This window comes from Hemicordylus capensis, chromosome 1, assembly GCF_027244095.1.
Source record: "Hemicordylus capensis ecotype Gifberg chromosome 1, rHemCap1.1.pri, whole genome shotgun sequence".
Taxonomy (NCBI): Eukaryota; Metazoa; Chordata; class Lepidosauria; order Squamata; family Cordylidae; genus Hemicordylus; species Hemicordylus capensis.
The window spans coordinates 438,520,311-438,538,283 of record NC_069657.1 but is presented as its reverse complement, the minus strand read 5'-3'; the positions used below and the strand labels follow the sequence as shown (position 1 = coordinate 438,538,283).

The 17,973-nt window shown below is 44.6% G+C and overlaps 1 protein-coding gene across 31 annotated transcripts in view; it reads left to right on the top strand.

The window, feature by feature from the left end:
• NRXN1 (neurexin 1) overlaps positions 1 to 17,973 on the top strand; it is a 1,475,796-nt gene that overhangs the window by 1,123,943 nt on the left and 333,880 nt on the right. The gene's annotated exons all lie outside the window — the stretch shown is intronic.

Below are 17,973 nucleotides of genomic sequence, written 5' to 3'. Positions count from 1 at the left end.
CACCCAGAACAAAATCCATTCTGCACACAGACAAAAAAGATTAGAGAGAACACTGGACCCCACTCATTGGCCACCTTCTCCCCACCTGTAGTCGTCATCATCACCATCATCACCACCATTCCACTTTTTAACAAGAAAGTTCTCAAAGCAGTTTACATAGCAAGAGGAAAAGGAAAACGGCCCCCTGTCCCAAGCGGTCTCACAGTCTCAGAAGAAACACGAAGGAGACCCCAGCAACAGCTCCTGAGAGGGATGCTCTGCTGGGTTGAAAAGGGACAGTTGCTCACCCCCTGCTAAATATGAGAGGCCCCCCCTGCCCCGTTAACGGGTTCTTCTTTGCTCTGTTAGCAGTAGTTGCACACAACCTATTTTGCTTTTTGTTTTTAATATATTTTACTTGTGCGAATCCTTAACCCATGCAGCTGCCCTAGTTCTGGGTTGCTGCACCAGCGCAGCACCTTGGAGATATTATTGTAGCAGTGCAACATTACCATGTCAGACTGGTCCCCCAGTTGCTGCCTTGTCTCAACTGGCAGGCCCTGGCACCTGTAACTCGTGCGCTCGTCATTTCTTGTCTGGAGTACTGTAATGCGCTCTACCTGGGGTTGCCTATGAAGATGACCCGGAAGCTTCAGTTGGTTCAGAATGCGACGGCCCGCCTGCTTATGGGCATTCGGAGATATGATAGTGTGACACCTCTATTGCAGTCGCTGCATTGCTTACCTGTTTGCTTCCAGGTCCAATTCAGAGTGCTGGTTCCCACCTCAGGGCTTAGCACCTGCTTACCCTCAGGACCACACCTCCCGGCCAGTTCTGTCCTGTTCTGTGAGATCTTCTCAGGTTGCCCTTCTTTTGGTCTCTGGTCTCAGAGAGGTCCATAGTACTAGGGCCCATGGAAGGGCTTTCTCTGTTGCTGCACCTTCACTTTGGAATTCTCTTCCCCCCAGATTCAGTCTGCCTCCTCCTTTTCAGCCTTTAAGATCTTATTGAAGACATTTCTCTTCCTCCAGGCGTTTGCCCTTTAAATCTCTCTCTCTCTCTCTCTCTCTCTCTCTCTCTCTCTCTCTCTCTCTCTCTCTCTCTCCCCCTCTCTCTCTCTTTAAATTTTAAATCTCGGATGCTGTTCTTGTCTGTAAACCGCCCCGAGTCTGTAGATTGGGCGATATATTAAATCTCTTAATAAATAAAATAAAATAAATGTTAGAAGCAGCCTTGTGGTAGTGAACATGAATTGCCCCCTTTGCTAAGCAGGGCCAACCTTGGTTTGCATTTGGATGGGAGATTACATGTGAGCACTGTAAGATATTCCACTCAGAAGATGGGGCCATGGCTCATTGGAAGAGCATCCACATGCTTGCATGCAGAAGGACCCAGATTCACCCCCTGGCATATCCAGGTAGGGCTGGGAGAGATTCATGCCTGAAAGCTTGGAAAACTACTGCCAGTCAGTGCAGACAATACTGAATTACTTGGCCCACTAGTCTGACTCAGTATAAAGCAGTTTCCTGTGTTTTCTCAGAGTCTTTAGTATGCACACATAAAGATGGTCCTTGGAAAGGAAAATCTCTTGTGTCTGCTTCTGTAGACTAAGTGATCCCAATAACAGTCTAATGTTAAGGCTGGCTTTTGTAAGGCACCATGTCTTTGTTGCCATGTTGAATCAGGCTGAAGAAACTGTGGAAAAAAAGGGTCATGGCAGCTATATGGGATTTTCTGTGTATTGGTCTGCAATTTCAGGATTCATCGTTTGTTCCTGCAGTAGGAATTAATAGCAGCTCAGTGTGACAACTTGCTCTGGTCCAGCACGACACACTCAGATTATCCCCTTTTTCATACAAAACGTGCCATCCTTTTCTTTCTCTGATACAGAAGTGCACTGGTGCATTATGCACGGAAGCTGGAGAAGAAATATCCAGGGAGCAATAAATGTTGACCGGGCTACTGATCCGGTGAGAAAGAAAATGGGTTAAAAAACAAAAGAAGCAAAACAAAGGGGAGAGATAAAATGGGGAGTGAACACACTAACACTTTAGAGCCATACACAGCTTATGTTCATGTTCTCAGAGCTGATCTAAATAGTAGGGTGGTTCACACAATGATTACTAGAGTAGGAGACACCTCCTTCCTTAGTTTGGGAGCTGTGTCTGTTCACAATATTTGACCATTAGTGAGTGTAAAACAAAGCTGGAGTCAGGGATCTTGATTCTGAGCTAGGCCCCAGCTGGGTGGATGAGCATGCCCTACCCAGGTTCTGTCCCCAGCTTCGGAATGAGGCAGGAGGAAAACCCCTCCTATCCAGCTGGGTCTTAGCACACAACCAAGCTCCCTGCCCCCGACCTTAGGAACATAGGAAACTGCCATATACTGAGTCAGACCATTGGTCTATCTAGCTCAGTATTGTCTTCACAGACTGGCAACGGCTTCTCCAAGGTTGCAGGCAGGAATATCTCTCAACCCTATCTTGGAGAAGCCAGAGAGGGAACTTAGAACCTTCTGCTCTTCCCAGAGCGGCTCCATCCCCTGAAAGGGGAATATCTTACAGTGCTCACACATCAAGTCTCCCATTCATATGCAACCAGGGCAGACCCTGCTTAGCTATGGGGACAAGTCATGCTTGCTACCACAAGACCAGCTCTCATCTCCTTATTTTCAACTCACATAGGAAGCTGCCATATACTGAATCAGGCCATAGGTCTATCTAGCTCAGTGTTGTCTTCACAGACTGGCAGCGGCTTCTCCAAGGTTGCAGGCAGGAATCTCTCTCAGCCTTATCTTGGAGATGCTGCCAGGGAGGGAACTTGGAACATAGATGCTTTTCCCAGAGCAGCTTCATCCCCTGAGGGGAATATCTTGCAGTGCTCACACATCAAGTCTCCCATTCATATGCAACCAGGACAGGCCCTGCTTAGCTAAGGGGACAAGTCATGCTTGCTACCACAAGACCAGCTCTCCTCTCCTTCAGGTAAGGTTGGGGAAGGTCTGCCCCTATCTGAAACCCTGGGATGTTGCTACAAGTCAGTGTAGATAACACTGGGCTAAATGGACCAAACTAGGGTAAGAGGCGTCTACCAAACCTGCACAACCTTCCTACTAATCAGGTGGTATAACAATGAAAGCATATATTTATTATTTATTTATTTATTATTAAAACTTTTATACCGCCCTTCCAAAAGGCTCAGGGTGGTTTACATTAAAACCGCCCTGAGCCTTGCAAAACATGTCTGCTTGCAAAACATGTCTGTTTGTAATTATTTGGTTTTTTAAAAAAATAGTTCTGTACCACTTTTCAGGGACAAAGTTCTCAAAGTTACTTACATTTCAATATAAGTAATAACTGTTTCCTACCTGAAAGGCACTAATGATCTAAAAAACTAAGAGGCACAAGTAGGGAAATCTTCAGTTGTTAAAAATTGTGTTTTAATTGTGTTTCAATAGTTTTAACTTTCTAAATTTTAATGGTTGAAATATGTTAATCTTGTTATTGGTTGTTTTTATCGTCCTGTAAACCGCCCAGAGAACTTGCATTTTGGGCGGTATAGAAATATGCTAAATAAATAAAATTAATAAAATTAAAAGACACAGCAGTCCTTTTTCAGGTAGGACACAGAACACTGGTACTCCAGTGTTTTGCATCACAAGGGTGGATCTCTCCTTGCATACCGCACTTGTATCTCCAGACAAGTATTGTAAGTGTGGAGAACTGGGGTGAGGTGTGGGGAAACCTCCTCATTTTCCAGCTGTTAAATTCCTTAGATGTGATAACACTCGGTTTCATGACCAGCTGAGAGATAATGAGCCTGGGGCAGGGGGAAAGAAGGGGAATCACCCGATTCTTCTCAGAGGCTAATAAACCTTATGGCATCAGCCAGTGTCTCCTAGGCATTAATGTCAGGTCTCAGTTTCTCTATAAATAATGCTTCCTTTATTTTCCTTCTTTGTAGGTTCCTTCCAATCCCCAAAATAGATTTTAAATTGTGTATGTATGTGTGTGTGTATATATATATATATATATATACACACACACACACACACACACACACACACACATACATACACACATTTTAATGCTTACTAGTTTTTATTCTCTGATTGGTCAATGACTGTAAATAAAATTACAATACAATACAATTTTTTTAGTAGGCACTATTTTGCCTTCATGCTTTTTCCTCATATGCAATGGCCAGGCTTTCATTCTCTATGCACAAGACCTCATATCTGCTAGATGTTCTTTATATCTATCTTTCAGTGGTCTACCAGATTCCCCAGTATAGAATGAAGTGCAACCTAAACGTTGAATTTTATATATTGCACCTTTCTTTCATAAAGGGAGCATTATTTGTAGAGCATAATGGAATAATAAAGGAAGCATTGTTTATAGAGAAATTGAGACCTGACATTAATGCTTGAGGGGCACTGGCTGATACCATAAGGTTTATTAGCCTCTGAAAAGAATCAGAGTGTTCTCATGTCTAATTTAACAGCTGGGGAACAGAGGAGGTTTTTATCTGTGCTCATTTGTTTGCTTAACTGAGGGTGGTGTGTCACACCGAAAAGTTTTATTTATGTATATCAACTTTTAGTTTTTCTTTTTTGCATGAGAAAGGGTCTTTTTGTTGAGAGCTGTGTCTTCAATTGTTTCTTAAAAATACTGAGGGAAGGAGCATGGTGAAGCTCTTCGGGAAGCGCATCCCAAAGCCGAGGGACCACAACTGAAATGTGTAAGCAAGGCTAGGAAGTCCAACAGATGTTACACTTGGCGGCTGTTCTCACACACACCCTGATCCAGGCTAGGGAAGCCTAGCTTGGGTTTGGCTGCTTGTGAGAACCTCCGCCTAGCCTCGCTTTGCAACCCGGCTCTTAGCCGGGGTTAAGGGCTCGAGCGAGTCCTTAACCTCCTCTCTGGGATTGTGTGTTCACTGGGGCCACATTCAGCCCCAGAGGACACAGAGATGTGCGTCTAGAGCACCCATCTCCTAGGTGAGCCCAGTGCATTGTGATGTGTGGTGCATTGTGGGATATCCGTAGGCTGGAAAGTATCCTGGCCTCCAGAGCTCCACGTGGCACTGCAGAGCGCGGATTGTCTGGGAGCACAGTCTGTGCTCCCAGCAACATGTCAGCATTCCTCTGGGGAGAAGGTGAGTGCACTGCCCAGCCTCTGCCTCACCCGTACATGTGAACAACATCTTGGTCTTATAAGTAAGATGTTACTCAATCTTAGTTGAGCTTAACAGAACAAGGATACTACACATTTCAACATCTGTTGAACATCTCTTTGCTACACTGCTATTGTATGTTAACCGCCCAGAGACGAAAGTTTGGGGCGGTGTTCAGATTTGATAAATAAATAAATAAAAATATAAAAATAAAATTAGCATAACTTGAACTTAGTTTGCAAGCCCATGTATATAAGATGATGTGAAAGCAACCCCTCCCACTCACTGCAGATGTTCGGACTTTGATATATTTTTTTTTTTTTAAAAATCTAATTTTGTTAAGGTCTATTTGTGCAGAGATCTTCACCAGAAGAACACTGTTTCTTGATATTTCAATGGCAATGATCTTTATCTGTAGATTGTTCGCTTGCAGTCTGTTGCAGAGATGTGTATGTAGCAGAGAAAACAGTCTATTAAGGAGTGAAAGTGTGTGTGTGTGTGTGTGTGTGTGTGTGTGTGTGTGTGTGTGTGTGTGTGTGATAATAGTGGATCATAATCTTGTGCTATTGTGTGGACAAATTATAGGGAGACTCTAAACTGATGGAGAGTGAAGCAGAAAGAAAGTACTGAGATAACATCACAATGAGAGAATGGAAAGCCCAAGAAGAAAACCATAATAATAGTTACAGGAATGTGTCAGGGAGAAAATTGCTAGAAATTTGTTCTTGATACAGTGGAGTCAGATGGCAGTTTGTGGTGGACATAAGGCATTGAGAAAGTTCTGTGAATCAGTTCAGATGTTGTGTTACTTATGGGAGTTGTGGATATAATAGTCACTTGTGCTCCTGAGTTCCTGCTTTAGAAATGTAGGCTAGCATTCAGAAAACTCTGTGTGTTCACTTTATTGATTTCTGCATATATGAAGCTGTCTTATACTGTGTCAGACCATTATTCCAGCCTTTGGCCATTGTGACTGAGGATTATACCAACTAGATGCTTTTAGGAAACCGAACTTGAACAGTTCTGTATGGAGGAGTGGGCAAATATTGCTCCGTCTAGATGTGCAAGGTTGATAGAGAAGTATCCCAACAGACTCAAGGCTGTTATTAAAGCAAAAGGTGGTTCAACAAAATATTGACATTGGGGGGGGGGGTGATCCTTTTTCAATCTCAGTAATTCTTGTTTTTTATTTCTGACACTTTTTCTGGACTGTAATTGTGATGTTTTTCAGTTGGATGTTATAGGTTGCATTGGATAAGTACAGCTGGTGAAGGGAATTTTCTTTGTGTTTTCATTTCAGGATGTAAGGGAACCAGAATTTAAGGTCTATCAAAGGGGGTGATTCTTTCCTATACCCACTGTAGTATGGAGTGAGCCTCCATAGGGGAATAGATCTACAGTTGTTAGCCCAATGGAACCTCAGTGTTCAAATACAGTGTGCTTCTTGATCCCAGTTTTTGGGGGCATACTGCAAGATATAGGTCCATGTCCTGATTGTAGGTTTCCCAGAAGTATGTCTGAGGTCAGCTGGGCAGACCCGGTGCATGTTCCTCCACCTGTGGATGGCTGCCTGGAAAGCATGTAGGAGAGAGACTTTTCCATACCAGTGCATTATGCTTTATACCTTTGAGGAGTCGAATATACTAGAGTATATTAGGAATAGATAGTATATTAGGAGTCGATGAGTATATTAGGAGTAGAGTATACTGACTTGGAACCCTGATGTGGTTTACATCAATAGTGGGCTGGTGTTTAACTATTGTGTTATGCTTCCCAGAAGTCATTCCTTTCATTTCCCCACAACCGTTATTGACTCTGAACAGCTTTGCTGACTCTCTGAGCCCTTCCTCACAATCTGTGAGAAGGGTTTGGCAGGTAGTGGGAAGGAAGGTTACCTTACCTTCCCCGCCGACGATCCGTGGAGGGCGCTGGGTGCACAGATCGCACACCCAGATGATCTTCCACTACCTCTGGCAGTGTGGAGGGCTGGGGACTGGAGCCCGTTGTTCTGCAGCCCCCAACTCCCATAATGCACAGTGTGAGTGCATGGTGTATTGTGGGTATCCTCTGGTGCCGGCCAGGAGCCCTGCAGTCTGCCAACCCTGGCTGCAAGTAGCCAGGGCTGGCAGACAATTTTTTTTTTAAAGGGCTAAGGGAGTGCTTGCTCCCTTAACCCCAGTTAAGCTGCGGGTGCCAGGGAGGTTTGCCACGGCACCGGCAGCCACATGCCTCTCGCTGCTTCTCACGAGCAGCCAAGAGTGGGCTTGGCTGCCTTAGCCCGCTCTTGGCTACTCGTGAGAACAGCCGCTCTGAATGTAATCAGGTCTTTGATTCCGAGCATGGTTCTTCTCACTTTCCCCAGAAGCTGGCCTTATGTCTAGTAGAGGCAATTGCCCACTTTTGTGTCTGATGAAGCAGGAGAACATAAAGCCATCAGACCAGGGGGGAGAGGTGGTCTTGTGGCAGCGAGCATGAGTTGTCCCCTTTGCCAAGCAGGGTCTGCCTTGGTTTGCATTTGGGTGGGAGGCTACATGTGAGTGCTGTAAGATATTCCCCTTAGAGGATGAGGCCATTACTCAGTGGTGGAGCATCTGCTTGCATGCAGAAGGTCCCAGTTTAACTCCCTGGCATCTCCAGGTAGGACTGGGAGAGACTCCTGCCTCAAATGTTGGAGAGTCACTGTCAGTTGGTGTAGACCAGGGATTCTCAACGTTGGGTCCTCAGATGTTATTGAACTTCAACTCTCATAATCCCAAACCAAAGGCCACTGGGGCTGGGGATTATGGGAGTTGGTCCAATAACATCTGGGGACCCAACATTGAGAATCCCTGGTGTAGACAATATCGAGCTAGATAGACCAATGATCTGTCTCCATCTTGGGCAGCTTCCTATGTAACTAAAATAGCCTTCATATTAGGGGACATTGAGGCCGCCTCCAATTTGAATCCATGCTGATTCACTCAGCCCATTTGTTTGTACTCCTTTGTTGGGGGATCAGTCCATCTTTAAAAGAACACTTTTTCCGTATACTTGGTATCTGTCAACTCGACTTCTGCTCCTCCAGATGAAACCCATCTTGAAGTGAAACAGAGTTTATTTGAGCAGAAAACCATGCAGCATGTTCAGTTTTTAAAGGTCAGCAGGCGTCTAAATCCACTTTGTGGTTTTGGATTTCTTTCTCTTTTTTTAATGGTAGAATATAATAAGAACAGAAGAATGTTTTTAAGAAATATGCTGAACAAGCAGGCAAAATCTAGCAACCCCCAATATATTATCAGAGTTTTACAGGAAGCATTTGCAGCCTTATCATTTTCTTTCTAAAATAAACATTTCTTTATGAAGCTCTGTGAATATTTCAGCATCCCTTTATGAAGGCAACAGTTCCTGAGCTGCTTTATATCTGTTGGTGACAGGCTCATAAAAGAGAAGTCCGAGAGGGGGAAGTTATCATCATTGTCCATCTATTTCTAATTAATTTTCTCAGCTATGACTTTACAGAAGAGACCTTATCCTGAATATGGGCCCATTTCTGTGGGGGAACAAAACTTTGACAAATCAGCAGCTAGTATAAAGTTGCTGACCAATTTATGTTACAGCGTACCCCGGGATCTATTTTGAGTGCCTGGGATCAAATCCAGAACATGGGATTCTAATATCTTTGGATCGATATTTCCTCCCATTTCTCCACATTCCTACCTCCAGATTACCTGGTTTTGTTTCTGAAGACCAGGGTTATAGACATTCTTATGTAATCCATGAAATATTAGAAACTCTCACATGAGCCAAATATACGTAACTTTTGCCACAACTTTGATTTTCTTCGGTTTGTTCATGTTTTCTCCTCCTTTTCCTTGTCAATGTGCATTAACAGAACACTACTGTCAGGATGCCACGTTGCCTGGTTGCCTGTGTGACCCTGTAGAGTCTGGTGGGGAGTGCAGCATCCCTCCTCCTGAAGAAAGCAGGGGTGAGATGGTTCTAGGCCAGTTGGGTCCCAGTGGGGTTGAGCAGGCAAGGCAGGGAGAGCTGCAGGGAACAGCTCCAGTGGGGCTGCCATGTTTGTTTGTTTGTTTATCAATTTTATATACTGCCCAAACTTTCATCTCTGGGATGTTGGGAGTGGCAGGAAGTGATACCTTGGAGGGGACGGGGCTTGGAGTAGGCTTTAAGCCCTGTCAGCTCTGTAACAGGGCATTTAAAGCCAAAGCAGCTGATGATGAGGGCTGATCTTGAGCATGGGATCTGGAGTTCCCCTTTAGAGGGAACCAGCTGGACGTAGCAAGCCGGGAGGAGGACTAAGGTGATGAAGTAACCTCCTTCCCTGGCTTACTCTGAGGCTGACCTTGACTATTCTCACCCTTTTGGAGTAAAAAAGGGCCAGGAAGACACCTCCTACCCCTTGGAGCATGACAGTTGCAAAAAAGCACTCTTGATATGACAATAACATGAGTCCATTGAGATTCTTTTTGTGTAGTGTTTGACCCAGGTGTGTATGCATCTGTGTTCTCTAATAAAACATCCCCAAAAGCAGATTTGATCCAACTTTGCATACAGTTTATATATAGTTGGAGAATGCTGGATCAGATCAGATCTGACAGGAAAATTGTTATGAGGGCCAGCATAACCCCCCCAAATTGTTATGTTGGATCAGAAATGCAATATTTTTCAACGTTCCTGTCAAATCTCAGTTAAATGGCCAGCAAGCCACATCTCAACATAGATGCAGCACGCTGGCCATTTAATTATGGTCTGTCAGGAATGTTGGAGTTCAGATACAACATCTGGGCGCTCAGTTGGAGAGTCCAGTGGTCGAGGCTCCCTGCTGTCATGTCTGAACTCATTCCGTTGCTGCCCGACAGAGGGCATATCGGGTCCAACATGCCTGTCAGACCGACATGACAGCACAGCCCAACGTCATATTGATATTCTTTTTGTGTAGTGTTGTAGCAATCTGCAGCAGTGCATTTGTGCATCAGTTGAGAAATGCAGACTGTGAATCTTAATATAGTCAAATATATTATTTATATTGATGCAAATCGCTTTGGGAACTTTTTGTTGAGAAGCAGTATATAAATATTAGTTTTATTTGCATTTGACATGATCATGTCAAGATTACTTTCTTGCACGGGTTCCACCCCCACCCCTATTGAGATATGCATCATAGAGGGGGGGGAATGATGCCAGAGAAGAAACTGGAAGATACAGCCAACTATGCACATTCCAATTCCAGAATGAATTTGTTGAATTCCCCTAACTCATGGGTTCCCAACCATGGTCCCCAGACTACAACTCCCACCATCCCCAGCTGCAATAGCCAAAGCAAGATGGCAGTTATAGTCCAATAATGTCTGGGGAATGGGGACCAAAGGTTGAGAGCTCCTGCTCTAACACAGAATTCAGGAAATGTAGAATTCAGGGCAGAGGAACAATGAGGGAAGAAAATAGGAATAATTCCTAGCTATGTCGTGTGCATGACCACACAATAAAGTCCATTCAAATTTGACGTGCCTGTTTGGTGTAGTGAATATTGGTTTTGAATGTCTTCCCACACAACAAGTTCTGAGATGTACTATCTCTTGGAGAGACCTTGGAAGTGAAAGATTTTTGAAATGTGGTAAACCTCTCACCATATACACCAGGTAAAAAAGTGGGGGGGGGGTAGATGTCAAACTGCTACAGACTGCTCCACCACAATGAAAATAAATGTGAGAATCAGTCCTGCATAAAAGAGAGTATGAGTGATGCTGGAATTGATTATGGGCTGGCAATATCATTGACTGAGGAGGAAGTGCTGGCATTGATTGTGATTGTGCAATCTATCTTTTTAAAAAATCAACTCAGAATGCAGTATAGCTGGGTACAATTTGTTGTCAGACAGATTTATGAATTTAAATCATCCAGCCCATTGTTCTCCCATTCCATGGCTGTTCCTGTGCCTGGAGTAATATCTCCATGCTTGAAAGTATCTTTCTGTAGAGTGAGTCAGTACATATAAACACCTTGGATCTCCCTTTCCCTTTCTTCTTCACTCTCAGACCTATAAAGGTATATTTTTTACTAATTATAGAGAAGCTTCACACACACACACACACACACACACACACACACACACACACACCCCTAAGAAAAAACTCATTTTCAATCAGCCAAGGGAACAAGCAGGTTTTAGAGGCAATTACATTACTTTAGATCTTGCAAAGTTTCTCATGAATTATTCCAAAAGCATAGTGAGGCTGAATTGCCATTGTACATGGAGTTAATTGATTAGAATAAGGCCTTTGCTTAAGTATATCATGTCTTCTAGGAGTTTTGAGGAATCAAGGAAATGATAAGGACCTACACTGGCATTTTGAATGATACATACAACTTAACTACATGATAGCAGAACACAACAGCATCCTTCACATGTGCTACCAGTAATGTTGGAGCCATTTTTGTGTTAGATACAATCCCATGCTGAAGGGAAACACGTACTAATTATTTTTGAATCTTGTAGGCCACCTTTCTGTGAATTGCAGGGAAGGTGCTTTAATCAAGGTAGCCTAACAAAGAGTAAAACGTAACTTTAAAATATATAAAGAGTAGAGTAGAGCCATAAAAGATATAGATCAGATATTGTTCCACCAGAGCCAGAACGCAAATAGGATGCTTTAAAAGAGGCATAGCATCCAGATGACAAGAAGTAATTTCTCCACTTGGTCAGATCTTACTTGGAATACTGTATGCAGTTCTGAGCCCTGCACTGTAAGGTGAACATTCAGTTAACTGGAAAAGGTTGAGAGGAAGACAACAGAGACCATGCCTTTTATCACGCTAATGATTCTACGTCAGAGCCTTTCCCTGTTTGCTCCAGCGTTTTCAGAAAAAGTAGCTTAAAACCAGCATTTTAAAAATCCAGAAATACCTCAAGATAAGATAGAATTTGCATCACAAAGCCCGACTTGTGTGTGGAGTGGGTCCAAGGATCTCGTCGGGAGTTCGGGGTGGGTTTGGCTGTTATGTGAATGCACACACTCTCTCTTGAAGGAGATTCAGGGTAGAATCCCCGTGTGTAAAGCCTCCAGATGTTATTGGACTTCAACTCCCACAATCCCCAGCGGCTTTTGGTTGGGGATTATGGGAATTGAAGTCCAATAACATCTGGGGACCCAATGTTGAGAACCCTGTACTAGAAGACCTCCAGAGTCCCTTCCAACCAGTTCTATGAACACAAAATGAAGCCATTCATAAAATTGACAAAATTGAACACCGAAAGCTCATTAATAGAGTTTGGGTCATAGTACCTGAAGGATAATAAAAACAGCACCTGATGTGCTGGAGAAGGAAGTTCCATAGTCAGAGTGCAACCACAGAAAAGGCTGTCTCCAAACAGCAGAAAGTTCATCTCCCCACTAGAGTAGACCTTCTGATGAAGCCAGATTGGTTCCTATGAGAACATGCAGTTCTTCAAGTACCTGGGTCTTAGGCTACATGTATAAATAACACAACCTTGCAGGTGGAGTTGATCGAGTAAGTGGGATTTCCCCACCTTACCAGTATCTTCTATCATGACAGGGTTCTCTTTCCATTGTAAAGTCCCATATGATTACCCCCATCTGTGTGGTGGATTTACTCACATCCACTGCTCTTCAGTGGGAGATCATGTCTCAGAGAATCAGTTTCCATACTGCTAGCTGCACATAGGAAGGGAAGTAAAAATTTGAGGTCATTCACACAACCAAAACCTGTCCTACCCAGGTTTGGGAGGTGTGCATTCCCAATTTTTGGTTGTATGGGTGCAAAGAACTAGGTAGGAACAGGGAGAAGTGATTGTGTAGAATCAAGGTAGGAGGAAAAGCTCCTACTTTGATTTCAGAAGATCACATCTCTCTCCTCCTACCTATTATTTATTTATTTATTTGATTTCTATACCGCCCTTCCAAAAATGGTTCAGAGCGGTTTACACAGAGAAATAATAAATAAATAAGCGGGATCCCTGCCCCCAAAGGGCTCACAAGCTAACAGGCTCACAATCAAACCTAGATGTTTGCACCCACACAACAAAAATAGGGAACACACAGAGCTCCCAAACTTGGGTAGGACACAGTTTTTGGTTGTGTGAATGACCTCTTTGTATAAGCTGCAAGCTTTTATCATTATTTATTGTTTGCTTGTTACATGTTTATAATGCCTTTAATAAAAATAATCTCAAGGCAGTTTGCAAAACATTTAAGACAATATAAAACCGAAAAAACCCTGCACAATAAGAATTAAAATGGATTATAAAAATACAAATCTAATTAAAAGTTCCAAAAACATGTGCAGTCTAACCATAAGATATGAAGCAGCAGCAAACAAAATACTCATTTCAAAGGCTGATAAAAAGCCAAGATTTTACTTGCTTTCTAAAAACTGTGATGGAGACTGGGGAGTGAAGGCCCACCAGGAGAGCATTCCAAAGTCTGGGGGCAATGACTGAGAAGGCCCTGTCCCATGTGCATGACAGGCGAGCCTCCCTCCTTGTCGGCACACGGAGCAGGGCACCTCCCCGATGACTTCATCGAGTGGGCAGAAACCCTTGGGAGTTTGATTAAGTTAATCAGACTTAAATGGTTGTTGTATTGGTGTCGAAATCCTGTACTGGGGTGAGGGTTCAGAAAGCGCTTTAATTGCTTGGGACCAATTTTAATTGGAGCGTGCAATTTTTAAGTGACGAGAGACATTTAAGAGTTTGTGGTGGAACTGAGTAATTTGGAATGGCAAAGAAAATGTAAAACACTAGTCTTTGTAACAGACAGTGGCACTTTCTGGACCGGGTCTCACGATCAGTGAGACCAGGTTTTTGCGAGTGCGTGGGGGACAGCTAAGCCCGCTGTCCCCGCACCCGAGGGGGAGGGAGCCCTGGGTGGCTGGATTGGCCACCCACATGATTGCCGGCTCTGTGACGGAGCTGATGGGGGCTGGGGAGCTTGGGGGCCGCGTGGCTCCTGGAAGCTCCAGTATGCCCTGCGTGAGTGTGCAGGGCATACTGGGGAGACCCCTGGAGCTGGGAGGTGGCTTTTCACCTCCCCTCCAGGGGTCTACTCGTGAGTAGCCACGGTGTGGAGCCGTGCTGTGGCTACTCACAATCAGATAGCCTGGGTTTGCGAAGCGCTTGCTCCGCAAACCTGGGCTAAGGGGAGGGCTACAGAAGCGAGTGACCCGCCTGCGAGCCCGGTGGTTTACACGATCAGCAAAAATCGGGCTAGCCTCTCCTAGCCCAATTTTTGCTGATCGTGAGAATAGCCCACTGTGTATTAAATTGGGAGGCATTTCTCATGATCGCCAGGATGTGTGGATGGCGGAGGTGGGGAAGGCAGGGCAAACGAGCAAGGTGAAGGTGGTGGAAGCGCGCTCCACGCTCCCCCATAAGCAGCCCTGCTCCATGAAGCTCTGTGAATCATGGAGCAGGGCGGAGGCTGTCCGGGTCTGGAACATGCATGGAACACATGTTGCATTGGGGGATCCCCCTGCCAGACGGGTGCTCTGTGCTCCCGTCTCTGTGTCTCCTCAAGCTGAACTCAATCCAAGGAGACACACAAGACCCGGCAGCCAGGTTAAGAACGTGAGTGCACCCTTAGGTTTGCCTAACAGCTGGGTTATTTAGGAGGCTTAGGTGGGTGGGAAGCGGAGGAACCCATGAGGATCCCACTGCTTCTTACGACCAGCCTAATCCAGGCTGGGCTCCTCTGGTCGTGAGAACTATTGAGGCACAAGTGCACTAACTTGTGGACTGTCTAACCAATTTGAACCAAATTCATTACAATTGTAGTGAGTGACCCACAGGGACACCTCAATGGTGTAGTTTGTTAGGATGTCATCCTCCCCGATCCAAAATGGTGGACACGTGAACATTTGAGGCACAAGAGGTCTAACTAGCGGACCTCTATTTGAACCATGTTTAGTCCAGTTGTAGGGATAGTGAAAAGAAAGTAGGCAGATCAGTTCTGACTGGAACAACTTGTTCATATACTCAGTTGCTCATTTCTGAAATTTGAAAGAGGAGAACCCTTCCAGAGCTGGTTTTGCTTGACCTATTGGTGGCACCTGCAGCATTGGTGGTGGCGGCGGCGGCGGCGGTGGCAGCAGTGGGGAAGTGGATTAAAGGACCTTTGGGATCTTGGAATGTTTGGGTGAAATCTTCTGCTAAAAAGCCTCATGCACTGGGGAGGAGAAGGTTTATGTGCCCTTTGCCTGTATCTCACCACGCATGGCAGTGGGTCACAGCCAATGTTGGTCGCTCTTTAGACCAGGGCTCAATAGGCAAGCTTGGCTCTCCAGCTCTTGTCGGACTACAGCTCCCATCATCTCCAGCCACAATAAATTGTCATATGTGTCAATTGTAGCTGGGGATGATGGGCATTGTAGTTTAACAATAGCTGGAGAGCCAAGCTTGTCTACCCCTGCTTTAGTCCTTTCTCTGTTTAAAACCAATATTTCCCAGGCAGGGTTCCTCATGGAACTCCCTCCATTGGTCAAATTCATTTCATTCACATCTCGCCACATTTGTGAGCGTTGCATCAGGCTAATTTGCAGATTATATAAGGCTCGGTTGATTTACATCACATTAAAATATATTCCATTACGAGCATTCTCCAGTCACATCATATAATTGCATTGACATTTATTTTTATTACATCAAATAATTGACTCTAGGAAAGGAATTAAATAGATGAGAGCTTACATGGCAGACAAACAGAAACAAGGTGGTTTAGTGTTGCTGAAAGTTGTTTGCTCATACAGTTTGAATAAATTGCCCCTGAATACTGGAAGCTGGAGGAAAAAAGGAACATAAAATGGACTAAGCAGATTCTTTTGTAGTTTTCCAGAAAATAATATTTAACTGATTAAGTTACAGCATTGCCTCTAGGACAAAGGGGCTGGGGGAGAGTAGCATATGATACTGTGAAAACAGACGTGTATCAGGTTGATCCTGGGACTCTTTGATGTATCATTTTCCCTCTAAACATTTCGTTTTCCCTCTGTTCTGTCGAGCAGCAGTTGGAAGGGAATCATTGCTCCTGATAATGATGTGTTCGACTGAGCTTTCTTGTCACGGCTAAAACACAACTCCCAGGATTCAGTTTTCATTGCTTAAGCTCTTTGCCTCGCCTGCTCCGTTCCATGCAAATTGCCACCCTTTGTCTCATTGATGTGCTCCAATCTCTGTGGGCTTTCCTAATTGCTCTTTTTTGTGGCATTTTTAAAAACAATTCTGTTTTTTTTAACAAGTCTTGAAAACCCTTCTTCCTAAACTCCAGAGGTCAATGGAATGCCATGCATGAATAATGAGAGCTGTGTTGGCACCAAAAACTCAACTTTCACTGGAATTAATGGTGGCAGGATTGGGCTTATGGCTTTGTGCTACAGTACCTCACAGTGAGATTGTTGCACAGCAGTCTTCAAGGCTGACCTCTTTCCCTCCCTTCCCTCATCCAGTTCTGTAGTGCAGGCCTTGACACTTTCCCTTTGGCTCTGGGAGACGGTCCAGATATTTAGGAGAAAACTAAGACACTTGACAACATTACTAGATTTGGTGATGGGCATTTTGCATGAGGGAGGAGTAAATGGGCTTCTCTTTATGCCCTTTACTAGTAACAGGGCAGCCTGGGGCAAATGAATATGTTATTTAATAACTCTACCTCTCAAATGTTTTAGAGCCACCTTAAGTGGTGCAGCAGGGAAATGCTTGACTAACAAGCAGAAGGTTACCGGTTTGAATCCCCACTGGTATGTTTAGCAGACTATGGGGAAACACCTATATCGGGCAGCAGCGATATAGTAGAATGCTGAAAGGCATCATCTCACACTATGTGGGAGGAGGCAATTGTAAACCTCTCCTGTGTTTTACCAGAATTGAACCACAGGGCTCTATGGTCGCCAGGAGTCGAAATCGACTTGACAGCACACTTTACCTTTACCTCAATAGTTTACTCTAGTCTAGGCACCACAGCTATGTTTCTAGATGCCAGGGATGTTTCAAACCCTGCTGTAGCAGCTGCATGTAAATTCTGCCACTTTTAAGATCAAATAGGTATATTTGAGTAGGTTACTTCACATGATCCTCACCTGAGTAGGAGGAGTGCCCAGCCAGGGTAGGAGAGCCTGGTGCACTCCTGTCTGTGGTTGTGTGAACCCCAAAAGCAAGGTAGGAGGAGGGGAGAATGATTGTGTGGGAGGGGAGAGGTGGTGGGATGGACAGACACTATCCAGATTATCTCCTCAGCATTTTACCAAGTGTGGAGGAAACACTGTCCAGTCCAGCTCCTGCCTCCCATACAATTACTGGTCTTGTGGTAGCAAGCATGACTTGCCCCCATTGCTAAGCAGGGTCTGGCCTGGTTTGCATTTGAATGGGAGACCTATCTATCTATCTATTCGATTTCTATACTGCCCTTCCAAAAATGGCTCGGGGCAGTTTACACAGAGAAATAATAATTTAAAAAAGAAGATAGATCCCTGTCCCCAAAGGGCTCACAGTCTAAAAATAAACATAGGATAGACACCAGCAGTCACTGAAGGTACTGTGCTGGGGGTGGATAGGGCCAGTTACTCTCCTCCTGCTAAATAAAGAGAATCACCATGTTAAAAGGTGCCTCTTTGCCCAGTTAGCATGTGTGTGAGCACTGTAAGATATTCCCCTCAGGGGGTGGGGCCGCTCTGGGAAGAGCACCTGCCTGCTTGCATGCAGAATGTTCCAAGTTCCCTCCCTGGCAGCATCTCCAAGATAGGCCTGAGAGAGACTCCTGCCTGCAACCTTGAAGAAGCCGCTGCCAGTCTGTGTAGACAACCGTAAGCGAGA